Source organism: Lasioglossum baleicum, chromosome 10 (assembly GCF_051020765.1).
Source record: "Lasioglossum baleicum chromosome 10, iyLasBale1, whole genome shotgun sequence".
Classification (NCBI taxonomy): domain Eukaryota; kingdom Metazoa; phylum Arthropoda; class Insecta; order Hymenoptera; family Halictidae; genus Lasioglossum; species Lasioglossum baleicum.
In genome coordinates this window covers 14,568,774-14,585,569 of record NC_134938.1, presented here as the reverse complement: position 1 = coordinate 14,585,569, position 16,796 = coordinate 14,568,774, and the positions used below count along the sequence as shown (strand labels likewise).

Genomic DNA, 16,796 nt, shown 5'->3' with positions numbered 1-16,796 from the left:
TTAGTCTTTAAGACTGAGCTCTGAAGCTTCGAAGACTCGAGCTTTATACAACACTAATAACAGCAGTAAATCTAAGAATTCTCACATCTTTCAATGACTGTCATTTTTCCCCGCATCAACCGATTTCGATGAAACTTTCACAATGCATATAACCCACACAGATCTACAAAACATATTTTTCAAAATTTCAATATAGGCCCGCATAAAAAAGTTGTAAAATGCAACATTTAGTATTTCCTCTACAATTCCGGTCAAATGCAATTTTTGAAAAAATTTCTTTTCACATCCCCTAAACTAGAGTCATTCCGGTTATTTTTGGGACAGAGGGTGTACAACAAGAAACAGAAGTTTCAATAGAAATATAAAATCGCCTGGCGGGCCACATGCGGCCCGCGGGCCGTGTGTTGGCCAGGCCTGATCTAATGTGAAAGAAATTCAAAAATTAATACTCGGGAACTACCGCCGTCGCATTTATTTGTATTAGCGCGCGGTAACATTTTCGTAATAGTCCATTCATAGGTATTCGTGTAGCTGCTCATTACAACTTCCTAATACGCGAGTAAACTTTGTTTGTTTAAAGTTGCCGCAGAGCTCGGTAACTTATATGACTCCATTCCAAAGTTGCGCGCCGAATTTGTTCCAAGTCAATTTCTGCGGTTCTGTAAGTACGTGCGCGAATAACGCATACTTCTCCGAAGAAAAAATTAATATATATATATATATATTAATCCACTGAAAAACTTATTGAACTTTGCACAAGTATCTATACGTTCTACATTAACGGTTAATTCAATGTACTGGTTTACATTAAAATGTTTCACCATTTATTTAATGCATTTGATAATTCGCTTATGGATAAAATGAACGCGCTGCTTTCAATTACACAAATTCGCCGAATGTTTAATGTTAATAAATAACCGGCAGCGAAACCTATTTTATTATAACATTAACTGGCTGTATCGCAAATCCGATTTAATGGCTTCGAATGATGAATCACATTTGTATACGGTAACGAGCCATACTCGTTGATGAGGTTTGGAGCACTGATTAATCGGATTGAACTTTTCTTGGCAGCCTCCGGAGAGCGTGCGCTCGTTGCCCCGGCAAAATCATGAGAAAGTTTGTACCGCGTCTCGGAGTGTCTGCCGGAGAATTTGGACGTGACAATTTTTCTGCGACCGGGCCAGACTTATTTCTACATAATCCGAACGGACAGCATTCCCCGGGATCTTTTATTGAATAATTGCAGCCAGTGCCGTAACGAGGGCGTGGCGAAACTCATCTGGGTTTGGGGCGCAAAACAAAGAATACCGATCCGGTTAAAGGTCGCTTGGACACTTTTCAAATCTTGCAAAAAAATCACGAACTCTCATTACAAAACGCGTATCCAAATCTAGACATAGAATTAAGGATTTTCATAACAATGCCTGTAACAACAGCTCCCTGCAAACGTTTGTTTAGCAAATTAAAAATTGTAAAATCGTACCTTCGTTCTTCTATTGGACAAGAGCGATGAACAAACATGTCTATAATATCAATTGAGAAAGATGTTGCCAAAACATTAAATTATGACGATATAATAGATGTGTTTGCAAATGAAAAAACGAGAAAAATTACTTTATAAAGTATGCTGAACTGTTTTATGTTTTTGTTATATTATTTTAACATATACCTATGTTTTGTATTTCTTTTATTTTGTCGTCACTGAATATGAATAAAAATTTGTTCTTATTTAGGTTATAGATTGTTTATTCACATTCATACAAATACCTTGACAAAGGGTCATTCCATGCCAAATCGATCACTTTTTGCAGGCACCATCGTCGATTTTGTTCTAAATGAAATATATTGTAGTCCATGTGTGTGTGAAATTAGGGGGGGGGGGGGTTTAAGTCATCATTTGCCGGTTTCGAATTTTTTTAGAAATGGCAGGCCTTCAAAGGTTGCAATTTTTGTCCATTTCGGCGAAAACGTATCTCACTTACGAATTTTTATCTCGGGAACTATGTGTCCGATTGAGCTACATTTTTTTTGTTTTATTCGGAAAGGACTGGGCTATTACAAAATAATTTTTTCAACCCCGACGATCAACTTTATAATGTCGAAGAATTTAAACAAATTCTTTTTTTACGTTTTTTTCGATGATGCGACTCAGTGATTTAAATTTTGAAAAAAATATGGTAATATTCCTTGAAGTTTCTCCTTTAAAATGAGCCCTTGGAAAAGATGGTATCGTTATAATTGACGTCACAATGTGCTGGTAAAGTGCGCCGTGTACCTCCGTTTCAGGAAGAGGCGAGTCGAGCGCACCGCTATCACAATATATTTCATTTAGAACAAAACCGACGACGGTGCCTGCAAAAAGTGATCGATTTGGCATGGAATGGCCCCAAATACATTATACAGGTAACTCATTTTGATGAGGTTAATAGTATTTAATAGATTGCATTTAGTAAAATTTAACTTGTTACATTAAAATTTTTAATTTTTTCGTCATTATTGGGTTATAGGGAGGCGCAAGTTAGACACTTGCCACAGGCGCTTCATACTCTCGTTACGGCACTGATTGCAGCCTTGGCTAACCATCAGTTTCCTGGGATCCGATTGAAAATTGTTTATGCGCATCGCAGGGCGGGCCTTGGTTTGTACAGCGAAAGGAAACGATTATCGAGACTCGAGTCCGAGAGCTCGAAGAACCCCCGTGTGCCCCTTTCATCGGGCTGCAGCCTATTTCGACCGATGTCGAGCACATTTCACGCGATTGAACCGAGCAATGGGTAGTTGCGGGGACGGCTTTATCGGCGACCGATTGCTCCCGACTCGATTAGAGACGTCCCGGAATTTGCATAAATACTCGCAACGAGCGCGTAATGAATTCGCGCGCCGCGTTCGACTGTAAAATCTTTAGAGAGGCCGGTCGCGCTCGATAGGCGAGCCGCGTCGGGCTCATTATAATCTCGCGGTATTTTCAATTAATTGCCGTCACATTGTTTGCGATCGAGAGACCCGCGTCGTGACCCTACCCCGCCTGCCCCTCTCCCTGTACCACAGGCCACCCACGCCACGCACCCCTCTATCACGCGACCGATAATCCTCTCTGCCGTGGAAACCGACGATCGGGGCCACGCTGCTGGCATCCGTCATCGATTAACCCCCTTTATCTCCCTGCCTGCTGTGCACTGGTAAAATCAGTTAATTCAGAAATAGCCGGCAAACGAAAATCTCGTTTACTGTGTCCGTTTTGCAGGCGAGTATTTCCCGGGACGATTAATCGCGATAATTATCGACGTCCGCGATTCAAACGTTTCCGACCGGCCGGTGCATCATACCACAGACTTTTCTACGATATAATTGTAATAAGGAAATCGCTATCCCCTCTTCTTCTTTTGAACTTGTTCGCGCTCGACACCGTTTAGTGAATTACAAAATTCTCCATCATCCAGCACATTCGCCACGTACACTCCGTGACAAAACTATAAGACATGTGCGAAATTCGATGGAAATTCTATGCAAGTCTTGAGTTTTGTCTTCCTACATTCATAGTGTTATTGTTTACCTTATGTAGAAGTATATTCTACAGTTCTACGAAATATCGAAGGCTACAAAATTCCAAGAATTTGGGAAATGTGTGTAAGCATGCTCTATTCTCGTCGCGACAAAACTATAAAACAGTAGCTTTTGCAGTGTTAGGAGTGGAATTGTGTACTTAAAATTAACCCTCACCCGTCCTTCATTTCACGAACTGAATCTGTCCCTCGATATGAAATTGACACAGTCATACAAATAATCGATAAAATAACAAGTCAAATAGTCACTTTTCGATATTTTTTTCATTGAAATTGATGAGTTAACATTTATAGCTTAGGTTTTCGCAGTTATATGTTTCGCATTAAAAAAATATAGTGCTAAACCAATAGTTTGCTAAACCAATTTTTCCCAGGTGTCCGTTTCGAAAATACCGTCAATTCATTACGAAGGTCGCAAAGTCGCCAGGGCAATTTTAATTTAATTTCGTTACCACCGCGAACACGAGAACTGTATGTTCATACAATAATAACGGTGTTACCCGCAACAACGTACGTCACGATGCGTAAACATTCTGATATCGCTGCACAATGTATCATGCTCGTTACTGTACATCCATAATAACGTATTTCGTTGTCGCGGCGGAGAGGAACGCGATTATTTATAAACTCCCCACCGTGGCCGACCGCATTTTTTAATTTCGCTTCGCGAAATGCGGAAAATGTAAACTGTCACAGAACGTGGACGAATAAGGGGTGGTCCGGGTGGAAGAAGCGAGGGGAATGCTTTTGTATCCGCGGAACGATTAATGCGTTTTGCCGTTGCAGCCCGGACCACGGTATTTTAATTAATTTCTGTCGACAATTATCTCAAATATTTCATGTTATTTGCGGTGGTGGGACGTTCTCTCTCTCTCTCTCTCTCTCTCTCTCTCTCTCTCTTTCGAAACTCCTGTCGGTCAGCCCATTTTCTCTTCGCTCAAGTTCATCTGTCCACTCGTTCTGTCATCGAACACCGCTCGATAAAATGGCTTAATTCCGGACAATGTTCCGACTGAAAATCACATTTGGACAGGCGTTGTTATAGAGTGATTACCCACAGAGTCCAATTTCCGCGCGACTAGTCGGCTACCGATTATGTATCGTTATTATATTCCTTTAATTTCCACTCGGTCCACGATGGTCGGGATCCGATTAAACGGATAGCGTGTTACTGGACGCGAGCATTCCCCTGTACGATCTGACGAGTACAATTTTCGACAAATACCAGGTTCACGGTGACGCGCGTCACGGTAAGTTACAAAGCAGCCTCGGAAATCTCGATTTATTTCACGCGTTTCAATTTTTCAACGCAATCAGCGTTCGTATCGCTAGAGTTCAGCACCCTCCAATTTAATTCCGAGATCAGAAAACTTTGGGATCAAGTTCAATATGTACTCACGAATCCGAGTCAAGTTCAATAATCAAGTTTCATTTCATGGGTTTCGATTACTACTTAAAAGCAATAAAAGTTTCGATGATTATACTTGAAAAGTATTCATTGTATACAAGTAGTTATCGAACCTCGGAATGAGTACTTACAAGTTTCGAAAAGATACTTATAAGTACTTCGATGTTGAAAGTAATCGAAACTGGCAAAGGTTCGAGTATACTTGGGAGTACTATTTTTTTTTTTTCGAAGTACTTATAGAGAAGTTGAACGTTAATAACGATTTAGACGTAAGAGTGGATTTAAGAACATACTATGACCTTTCAAATTTACCGCCTTATATCGGTAGATATAACCTAGATCGTTTTTTCAATATGTTCTTACGTTAGTGTCTTGACAACAAGCATGTTCGACGCACGTAACACACGTGCCACACAATTATTATTTTAATTTCCCCAAAGCAAGTACAGTGACTCCCACTAATATTCGGACACTCATTTAAACATCATAACTTTTTTGATATTGGAATATACGACTTGACATTTTTGGAGAAGTTAGAACAATTGGTTTGCTACACAACGTGACAAAAATTTTTGAAAAAAACTGCAAGTTGTCGGAATTGCAGAGAGAATACTAAAAGCTGTATTTTTTAACTTTTTTATGTGGGCTTGTGTGGAAAATTTAAGAAACACGTTTCGTAGATCTGTATCAATATGATCAAAATGAGCTACAAACGTTTAAAGATGGTAAAAATTGCAGTTTTTCACGATTTTCGGCCTCCAACTGCAGTAATTCTAAGGATTCTTGCATCTTTCAATGCCTGTTGTCTTTTCCCGCATCAACCAATTTCTATGAAACTTTCACAGTGCATATAATTGACACAGATATACAAAACGGATTTTTTAAAATTTCAATATAGGCCCGCATAAAAAAGTTGTAAAATGCAACTTTTAGTATTTTCTTTACAATCCCGACCAAATGCAATTTTCGAAAAAGTTTCTTTTCACATCCTACAGTAAACTAATTGCTCTAGCTTCCCAAGAAAGTTCAAATCGCATAGTACAATATTTAAAAAGTCATGGTGTTTTTAAGCGTGTCCGAATATTAGTGGGAGTCACTGTAAGTGAGTTTTTATGAACAATATTCCTTATATTCAATCATTTAACAGTTTTCGAAATTATTATATCATATTTACTTTACAGACGCGATTCAAATAAATCTTGAAAAGGATCCAAACTAGGATGGAAACGTTGATTTTGTTTCATAATTAGCAAAATTGCTTCATAATTAGTAGTAAACGATCGAACCGTTGCGCCGGAAGCATTTAACACTTATTGACAGCAAATACGATCTATAGAAGAAACATATTTACTTATAGAGAATTCGAATTCCATCAATCAAGGTTCGAACCTGTATGCGAGGTACTTGATCCCATCCCTAGTGATAACATTTTCGCGCAATTTGCGCGCGTCGCAGCGGCATGGCACGCAGCTCCCCGGGCGAGCCAATATATCACGATTAAACGGCGCGAACACGATCGGCGAGAACATGAATAGCGGGGGCCGAAAGTCTAGATAGGGCGAGACACTTTCAAGATCGTTTTTCTGTTTTTTTTATCTCTCTCTCTCTCTCTCGCCAGAAAGCGTGCCATGATAAACCGAGCGTATCCATTATGTCCGGTGATAAATGGTTCGGGCACTGATACCGGGCGCGCCTCCGCATCGCATCGGCCCGATACAATTAATTTTCGTCGCATTATTCGCGGTTGAAAAACGCCTGCTACGAGACACAACTTCGACCCCTGTTTCGATTCGCATCTCTCGTTGGTCTTTCTCCTCTCTTCCACCTCCGTGTCCTCTCCGGCATATCCGGTTCACCTACGCGCGTTCATCGAATCACGCCCGGTAAATTGGTTTACCGCTGACGGTATCGCGTATCGGGAACGACCGTGTCCGTTTTGTCGCGAAAGTAATCCGCCAACACGCGTATTGCGAACCGTTCGGCCACGCTTCGGGTCGGTTGGATTTACGACACGATCAGCCGGCGCGCATCCGTTCAACAACGTCGAATCTGCTTCGAATCTGCTTCGAATCCCCCACGATCCCGTTCGGTTTCGGGATCCGTGCGATTTTTGACGAGCCGATGATCACGATACCCTGATCGGGCGATCCCCCTCCACCCGGCGTCGAAGTCTCGCCGCGTCATGCGCCCAATAGCGCATCGAGGGATTACGCTCGCGGTCAGATTTTCCGGGAAACTCGATTTTTCACTTGTGACGTCTTCTTCGGCCGATTCGAATCATCCGATGGAACGTGCAGAGCGTTTCGGTGGAAAATAATAGCCGACAGAGATCTTACGCGAGACTCCTGGTGCTTGGCGAATGAAAAATAGAGCGGAAACAGCTCGACCAGAAGAAATCGCGGGGGAGAACTGTGAGAACATTAAGCGGGTAAAAAATGCGTCTATTAAGTGGGCAGTAACTATACCCTCCACGCAACTCTAATTGTAAACCCCTGGCGGGAACAAAGGGAATCGGAGTCGCGGGGAAGTTTCGAAACGGTGGTTCGATTATTCTCTGTCGTTCTTGTGGAATAACGACCCCGAGATTGTTGTCCTTTCCATTCCGCGACACAAGCGCCCCGGCGACTGCATAAAAACCGCCGCACGCCACGAGAAATGAAATAGCTGTGACTTTTTTACCATCGCCAGACCGCAACGCAAACTTTCTGTGTAATGAAAGAGTCCGCGGAAAAACAGTTCGGCTGGAAAATAGAAACGGGAGCATGCGATTCGTTTGAACGCGATTTCTCGTGTGACGCAACGTTTCCCTGCTTCGGGGCCTCCCTACTTTCACGGCCGAAAAACCACGCGATTTTCCGAGGTTTTCCCGGCAGGGTCGTTACGCCGATTTAGCGCGTCTTTCAAAAACGCGAGCGAACGTTTTTCACGGCGAAAATATTCTTTCTTCGCGGACGCTATAATTGTTCGACCTGAACGCTCCCCGTGAAACTGAAATACACGAGTCGGTTTTACCACGTTTTTATTAGCTCGCTTTCTTGTCTGTTTGTTCTGTACTGATTTTGCAATTGATTGCAATTGATTGACTAACTTCCGATTAGCTAGAGACTTGAAATTTTAAACATAGCTCAGAACTGGATGACAATGCAATATTTAAAATTTTTTTTAAAAAAGCCTATGCGTTTAGGAGATATAAATTATTAATAAATTTAACCGTTACACCCTCCCGCGCGTGACGTAGTACGTCATCGCGGTCAGGGTCCCCAATCTACTGTGTGTTTCCACTCTGACTCACCACGTCAGTGTGCGTTTGAGCTCTGTGCAGTGTTTGCAAAGTTACTACGTATTATTTATACTATAATAATGTTTGTTTACCAAGCGAAAGGACAGTTACACTGAGATTCTCCGCCGACCTTCATCTTTGACATTTTACCACGGCGCACAGTGCGTCGGAATGCCCGTTTTTTGGACAAAATTCCATATCTTAAAAATTATAAGTGGTATAAAAAAATGTTTCAAATAAAAGTTATAGGGTATAGGGAAAAGTATATGATGATTGTATTTGTTTGATATTGTTGTAACCTTGAGAAGCTCTATGAAGGTCACTTTTAAAATTTCATACGGTAAAGTATATTTTTGATTATGTATTCTAATATAGGTGAGGTTAAGACATTTTCAAAACACTACAAAAACATTATTTTTGCATGAACCGTTGTCAAGATATAAGTATCTAAATTTGACGGACCGTCAATGTTGGTAGGAGTGAGACATGGAGTGAGAAAAAAGTCAAAATCGACTGTTTAGTAATGTGGTTATTTTCGTACTTATATATACAAAACAAATGAAAACAAAAAAATCTGAAATAATTGTTTAAAAATTTTCGGGCAGCTAGGGGCAGCTAATGCTAGTGTAATCCTTTGCAGGATACATGTATGCGTATTTTCTAATAAAAATCATGGAGTAGTTTTGAAGAGTATATTTTTAAACCTTCATTAAAGTTACAAAAAACGTTGCAATTTCTGCTACTAATGTAAGTCCACTCCAAAAAAGGGAACATGAGAATCAAAACAGTGTAAAAATTCGAAGTACTTACCCTCAAAAACACGTTCCATTTCAAATAATACAAAATTTTAACTTACGTTTAAAAAACGGACTAGAAAGTATAAAATAATTTTTTCTAGCCCCATACAGATTCCTAACCCCGTACAGATAGTCCTGAAAATTTGTGATTGTGAATTTTGAATAGCTATGAAAATACTTGTGAGATTTAAAACGGAGAACGTGGGGCGCAAGATAATATATAGTAAGGAATGTAGAGAGTAGCTGCCGCTGAGAAAACTCGCACAACAGTTCATATCATTTGCAGAGCAATAAAATCGTTAATGATTTAGGTGAACTATTCATGCATTAATTATCTATTGCACGCGCCTCACGTTTCACGTTTTAAATTTCACAAATATTTTCATAGCTATTAGAAATTCACAATCACAAATTTTCAGGACTATCTGTACGGGGTTAGGAATCTGTATGGGGCTAGAAAAAATTATTTTATCCTTTTCAATCCGTTTTCTAAACGTGGTATTTTTAAAAAATTTATTTTATACTTTTTAGTCCGTTTTGAAAACGTGGTATTTTTTAAAAATTGATTTTTATTTAAATAATTCTTAGCTTACCAATGCGGTTCGTTCGGCCCGATTAAACATTCGGCCGCGCGCGCGTTTGAAATCGCGACGCATCCGCGTTCCCTGTCAATTAATATATCCGTTGTAATGTGAGCAGCACGGGATCATAATCGCGGCGAACGTAGCGGGCACATTTTGTTATCGCGAATATAGGCATTGCGGCATACTAATGTCAGCGCAGAAGTCCGATTATTTAAACGTGCACGGTAAACAAAACAGTGGACGGCTGTCAATTCCATTCGAGTTCGTAAATATCATTTCGGTGAAAGCTTTTGCTCTTCAAATAAAAACGTGAATTAAACGCAGCGCTCCACCGGATTGATTTATTAAGCTGTATTATTTACTCCCGGCAAACTTTTGTCCCGGACATTTCTGAAGTTTCAGAATTGATTCGATGACGGGTATTTCCTAATCTTTACAGCATCCTGTCATCGAGTTCGAAAAGTAAATTGAATAAAATTGATTTGTCCGAGACTGTAAAATAGGGGACGTAAGGATGATTTCGAATCGCAGCCTATGCTTCAGAATATTTGATATTCAGCTAACACCGGCGGAGTAATTAACAGCAGGGAGACAACGTCAACGAAAGCTAACGCCGGCGCCAGTGTTTTTCCGGTGAATAGCCTCCAATTAACTGTGAGCTACGCGAGAAGCGAGCGAAATAATTAGAGGCAATGAATTCGCTCCTGTAGCCTTCCGGTAAATTAGATTTCTCGACGCTGCGAAGCGGTAGTTTGACTTCCTATCGTTATAATTAGCTGTATATTTTTCTTCCGGCACGGGGCTCCTGATGTTTCCCGTTGGCCACTCGCACGATTCTCGCAGCCGCGACGACGTCGAATAAAAGAATATCATCGCGGTGAAAGAGAGGAACGAGTGGAAGCGAGAAGCGCGGAAACACTCGAGCAACAAAAGTCAAGAACACAACTGGCCGTGATTTCACCGGTTCCCGGTTTAATTCGATTCCCGATACGGGACTATCCTTAATCACTTTTACGAGATTATCCTGAAGCCAACAATTACTTTCGCACGGTTGCTCGCACTTAGCGACGGCACCGCGCTGGACGCCCGATGAATCCGCGACTTTTTCTCCGGGCTGCGGATTCTGGGACACCGGAAACTTCGCTAGGTGATATTTCTAACCTTGTTTCTCCGCGATGAAAGTGCTACCTTACGTGCGGGACGAATGAACTGCGTCGATCCGCTGGATTGCACGTATTAGGTACTTGAATATATTTCTGTCGTTCTTTCGGCGGATAAAAGTCGTTTGCTTGAATAGAAAAATGGAGAATGTTTTATTCAAAGTAGGGAAGACCGGGGCGAGTCGTTGCATCTTTCAGTTTTTCATTTCCGCATTTGCCTGGCAAGAAGAAGCAGATTACCATTAAACTTCTGCTTCTGAAGATCCGTATAGAAAATGGTAAGTTTTACATAAATTGTCGGTGGTCGAACTGATTGAACTCTAATTTCCCAGCACACCAGTGTTTTTCGCAAGATCTCGATCGGTTCTTAAAAAAAGTAACCAAACCCGAGACGCTACAATTTTCCATAGCCTGGCCAGAATTAGAGGGAAAAATGAAACGAAACAATGTTGCGTGTTCAGCACTCGTAATGGAAATTCGCGTCCGCCGTCAGCGATTCTAAAGCTTGAAATTACAAAGTTTGACGGAGTTACCGGGTAGTTATTTCGTTCGCGAAGAAAGGCTCGAAAATCAGGCAAGTTTAATGCGAAAATATATCGTTGACGAGAAGGGGAGAGACGGGTGGGACGGCGAGAAAGAGCAAGATTGTATTTCCATTAGTTAATTTACTTTCCGGGGATGGTTCTGTTCCTAAAACTGTTTGCAGCGGCGCTCGAACACGTCCCGGCAAAGTATCCGCGTTAAGCCGGCGGATCACAATTAAAGCTCTACAGCGGCCCTCTTCATCTGCGTGAAGAGGAACTGGAGTCCAGGGAGAGGGTACAATTAGGGTAACAAGCCTTCTATCAGATTCGACGACGATTCCCTCGGAGACGATTGTCTGCTCGGCCGAGCGCATCGTCAGAGAAACTTTTCCGAATTTTCCGAGAGAACATGAAATTCGAAACGCGTTCCCCCCTCGGAAGCAGATTCGTAAAATCGCCTACAAAAATATTTTACAAATCAACAAGTGCATTGATCTACTTCGAAGTGGTCCGAACGCTCGAAATAAAAAGCCAGTCTCTGAAGGATGGATTTTTATGTTCGATACCCAGCTTTTTTAATTGACAAGAGCCGAGCGCTTTTATTACTGGGAAATTGGTGATTTTACTTCAAACGGTTGTCGATTCGTCGCGAATTGATTTTTCGAAACGAGTTTCCATCGGGGACTACACTCCGCGACAAAACTATAAGACACCTGCGATTTTAGCTAATATTTTATTAATACTAATTTTTTCGTAAAGGTTTTCGTTATTAATCGAAAGAATCAACTAAAGTACATACATTTCCATAGCGGGAATGTTGTTGAATTAGATTGAGAAAAGTTTCATTAAAATATTTCGAATTTTTGATAAAATAAGGCGCGACAAAACTATAAGACAATGTATATTTTATACATATAAAATATTTTTTTCTATTTAGTAGTAATGTGTTGTGCCACCTTCATTTTTTAGTTTCAATTAATCTTCGTGGTATCGATTTATATAAATTTTTTATTCGATCTTGATTTAATTTTAATTTTAATTTCTTCAATACGAGATTTCCATATACAGCACATGCTAAAATTGCTTAAATGTTTTCTATTATACAGGGTAGTTCACCTAACTTGACCGCCTTGAATATCTTTGTTGTTTTTAAAGATACGTCAAATGTCTGAAGGACAAAGTTGAATGGTAAAATGCGGCTCATGCGATACCAAAACAATGTTTGTTTTTATGTAATTTTTTCGGAGATATGACCTTTATATCTCTAAAAAGAATCACATATAAAGACAAACTTTTTTTTGGTATCTTATGAGCCTCATTTTACAACGTTTATATTAATTACCACGCTTATATTAACTTGCCGTGTTGTTGTATGCGTCAGAACACACACAAATCTTGTAATCGAATTTTAAACCTCTTACCTTAGTCCAATCTTGCTGAAATTTTGTATACACACTTGTGTGCTCCCGATGACAATAAAAGTAGAAAATAAAATATATAAAATGCACTAAAAAGGAGAAAATAATTGTTTTCCTTGCTCTCCATAACATACCGAATCCAGCTAAATGATTAATAATATTTTTCCACAAAATTTTAAGGAATTACTTCAAAATTTCTTCTGTTATAAAATTAGTGTTGGAATAGATAGACGAATGTAATATAAATTTAAATAAAATCACGACTCCACGCTTTCATTTACAGTCACTAATGTCATGATTTTATTTAAATTTATATTAAATTTGTCTATTTATTCCGACATTAATTTTATACGTGAAAAATTTTGAACTAATTGCTTAAAATTTTGGGGAAAAATATAATTAATCATTTCACTGGATTCGGTATTTCATGGAGAACCAGGAAAACAACTATTTTCTCCTTTTTAGTGCATTTTAATATAAGCGTGGTTTCTAAAAAGTCTTTTTTTATATATTTTATTATACCATTCAACATTACCATTATTATATTCAAGGTGGTCAAGTTAGGTGAATTTAATAATACTACCTCCATCAGTTCATAAGGTACAGCAACATGGAAGTGAAGTTTTTGGTACAATTGAACTGCCAATTGGTTTGTATTCAGAAGAGCCACAAGAGGCAAACAATAAAGTCTTCAGGAAATCACGAGCTGAAAACTCCCGAATGTGTTGCCGCAAAAAGACAAATATAGATATTATACGGCATATATTATTATCATCCGATCCGCTTATAAGCTCTCTAAGAATAAAGGATGGCAAGCACAAGGAAGTTCTTTCTCAAGAAGCGAAAACGCTGCTGTTGGATCAATAAATTAATGGTAAGTCTGATAAGTGGCGAATGTAATTCTATTCAATTGGTAATTCTCAGGGCCAGATTTACAGTTTAAAATTTTGCGGTTTAGGGTTTAGGGTGAAGAAGTGTCGGCAACTCAGCAGGGACATGCAAATTTATGGTATGGGCGAATGAAGTATCGGAGTTATTGGGCTTTGTAGATAAGGAATCGTGACAGTTAATGATTTTCGCGCAGCATGTCATCAAAGTATAGTCCTTCACGAACATTTAAAAAAAAATTCCAATTGAATCAATGAAAAGCTGAGTTGTCGGCAGATTTTTGTCGAAAAGGATCGGTTTCAGGCCCACTGTGCATCGTTGCAATTCGTACAATTGTCCCGACCCCTGTTAAATTCCACAGAATGTGCCGCCACTCGGAACAACAGAATTTCACGTTAACTTCCCTGAGGTTGGCAGTTTACCGGCGAAATTTCGTAGAAGTTCACAGCCGAAAACGAGAATGCAAGATCTTCGCCCGTTTTTCGTCCAGCGGCACAGAAACAATCCGAACTACCTACATACATACATATACTTTGCGACTTACGTCGCGGCGGGCGAGCGTAATAAGGGCGCGCCTTCTCTGCAGCCGTATAAAGCTGCATAAAGGGTTCGCCGAAGGTGCAAAGGTTACACCGTCGCTCCACAATGAAGCCGTAAGGATTCCACAACGTTAGTAGAGGCCGGCTTCTGGCAGACGAGAGGGAAGCCTGAAGTTTCAGACAGGAAACGAACGGGTCTGCGGTGCGAAACATTAACCCCCCCGATCAATGGACAGATCTCCGATCGTCAATTAAACTCTTCCGAGAGCTAATCGACCGATCTAATCGAATTTCGCGTGACACCGGTCCCCTCAATCCATTTGCAAACCATCAAAACGTGGTCACATTAAATCCCCTAAGAGAAACTCGAGCGTCTCGAGACGGCAGAGTATATACATATATATATATATATATATATATATATATATACATATATATAACGTCATCCCCTGCGCGAAAAATGTGTTAAATCGACGCGCACAATCGAACCTACAAACCGCGATATTCCGGAATGGAAGTCGTCTAACTTACACCATCCACAGTCTACGGTAACGAAACTTTATAGCGATTCGCAGGAATATCCCTCCTTGGAGATAGAATCGAGAAAGCAGTTTGCTCGGACGATTTGTAGCCGCTCCCTTCGTTCGAATCCCCTAACTAGAATTACCCTTCGTCACGGTATCTTCATCGCGTTCTGCTCGAAGATCCGCGCCCTTTCTTCCTTTAATCGTTGTCCTCGTCCTAGAAAATCTCTAGAAACGGCTGACGCGATTCAAATCGTCCAGGCGAATTGTTTAACGAAGCGGATCCCCTGGTCGGAACGATAAAAACAGAGAAATAAGAGAGGGCGATCAATGGGAGGAGGGTGGCAGCGAACGATCGGCTGACCGGCACTTTTTGAGCGCCGGTAATGGAACGTAATGGAGTGGCCGCGGAGAAAATGAACATCCGAAACGGATGTACGCCGCGCCGGGAAGGAAGCGGGGGAAGCTCGGTGGAAAAGTTGGGAAAGCGTTGATCGCGGCTCGGCCGGAAAACGGAGCGAAACTTTGAAACAGGAATGCATTATGGGTCGCGGCAAGGGCTCGCCCGAGAGAAAACTAGCTTTTTGTCGCCCACATGTTTCAGCCCGGGAACGTTTGCCGACGCGGAAACTCGAGGACCCGCAATTTTTTAGACGGTAATCGACGAATCACCTCCGGCCCGCGTAAATCTGCTAAATCTGTTACATCAAGTTTTGCATCGATCTTCGGACGTGTTCGGAAAAGCTGGAGACTTTCGAATTTGCAGCGTTTAAGGGGCTAGTATAGGCTCGATTAGTAACTAGAAAATACCTAGAATCTTACTAGATTTTGGGTCGAAAATATGGGTCCCGTACTGAACGTTGTTTGACCTTATTTAAGCAAATTGTGGGCTGGGTGAGGGCTCATTCTAAAGAGGAAGGTTAGACGCAGCGCGCTTTTCTCACGAGGTTAACGAGATTATGTTAATAACTAATAATATGAGGGCCCAAAGGCCCATTTCAATGCATTTTCTGTCTCTAAAAGACTTTTTTGACTTATGAGATGAGAAAAGCGCGCTGCGTTGAACCTTCCTCTTTAGAATGAGCCCTCACCCAGCTCAAAATATGCTCGTATAAGGTCAAACAACGTTTAGTTCCGAACCCATTTTTTCTAGTAAGATTCTAGTTATTTGCTAGATATTTGCTATTTACTAGAATCTTACTAGAAAAATGGGTCGAAACATGGATCTGCGCCCAGACGTTGTTTGACCCTATTTGAACAAATTTTGGACCGGGTGAGGGCTCATTCTAAAGAGGAAGGTTAGATGCAGTGCGCTTTTCTCATCTCATAAGTCAAAAAAGTCTATTAGAGACAGAAAATGCATTGAAATCTGCGGGTTTTTCCTAGATTTTTTCTCTACTTTGGGCCCTCATATTATTAGTTATTAACATAATCTCGTTAACCTCGTGAGAAAAGCACGCTGCGTCTAACCTTCCTCTTTAGAATGAGCCCTCACCCAGCCCACATTGCTCAAATAAGGTCAAACAACGTCTGAGCGCAAACCCATGTATCAACCCCTTTTTCTAGTTAGATTCTAGGTATTTTCTAGTTACAAATCGAGCCTATACTACCCCCTTAAGGAGCTAAGAACAGAAAACGAATAGCGAGAGTCGCAGACGTCGGTTGCGAGCCGTGTTGTGCCACGTTTCCTCGAACCGTGAAGGCGAAGCGATGTTCCACTAAATACAGTAATCGCGACGCAGTCGAGGAATGGGGTATGCGGCTGTTACGCACGAACAATCACTCGCGAAAGTTCCCGGAGAATTGGATGGAATTGCGACATTAAGAACGAGTGTCGGAACGCGTTCGGAGGCAGCAGCGAACCGTCTGAACGCGGAACTTCCGCGAACGAGCGTCACATCACACTGAAACAAGATTCAACTGACTTGCTAACTATGTGCAGTGTCAACTCGAACAATGCGCTCCTATATTTACATGTATACTTCGTCACACGAACCTCTCAGAGACACGAAGATGATCTTCCCCGTTCCACGGAGCGGGAGAACATTTTCTTTTATGATCCTGTGTGAAAGCTGTAATTCCTGTCTTCGATAGGAACGCGCTATCCG

At 41.0% G+C, this 16,796-nt stretch overlaps 1 protein-coding gene and 1 long non-coding RNA gene across 3 annotated transcripts in view; both read right to left on the bottom strand.

Moving 5' to 3' along the window:
- LOC143212920 (uncharacterized) overlaps window positions 1-15,766 on the bottom strand; it is a 43,654-nt gene extending 27,888 nt beyond the window's left edge. The window contains exon 1 of the long non-coding RNA XR_013009824.1: window positions 55-15,766. This is a non-coding gene — a long non-coding RNA (uncharacterized LOC143212920). The remainder of the gene's footprint in view (window positions 1-54) is intronic.
- The window catches only part of LOC143212917 (zwei Ig domain protein zig-8), a 556,020-nt gene that overhangs the window by 95,315 nt on the left and 443,909 nt on the right, over window positions 1-16,796 (bottom strand). The gene's annotated exons all lie outside the window — the stretch shown is intronic.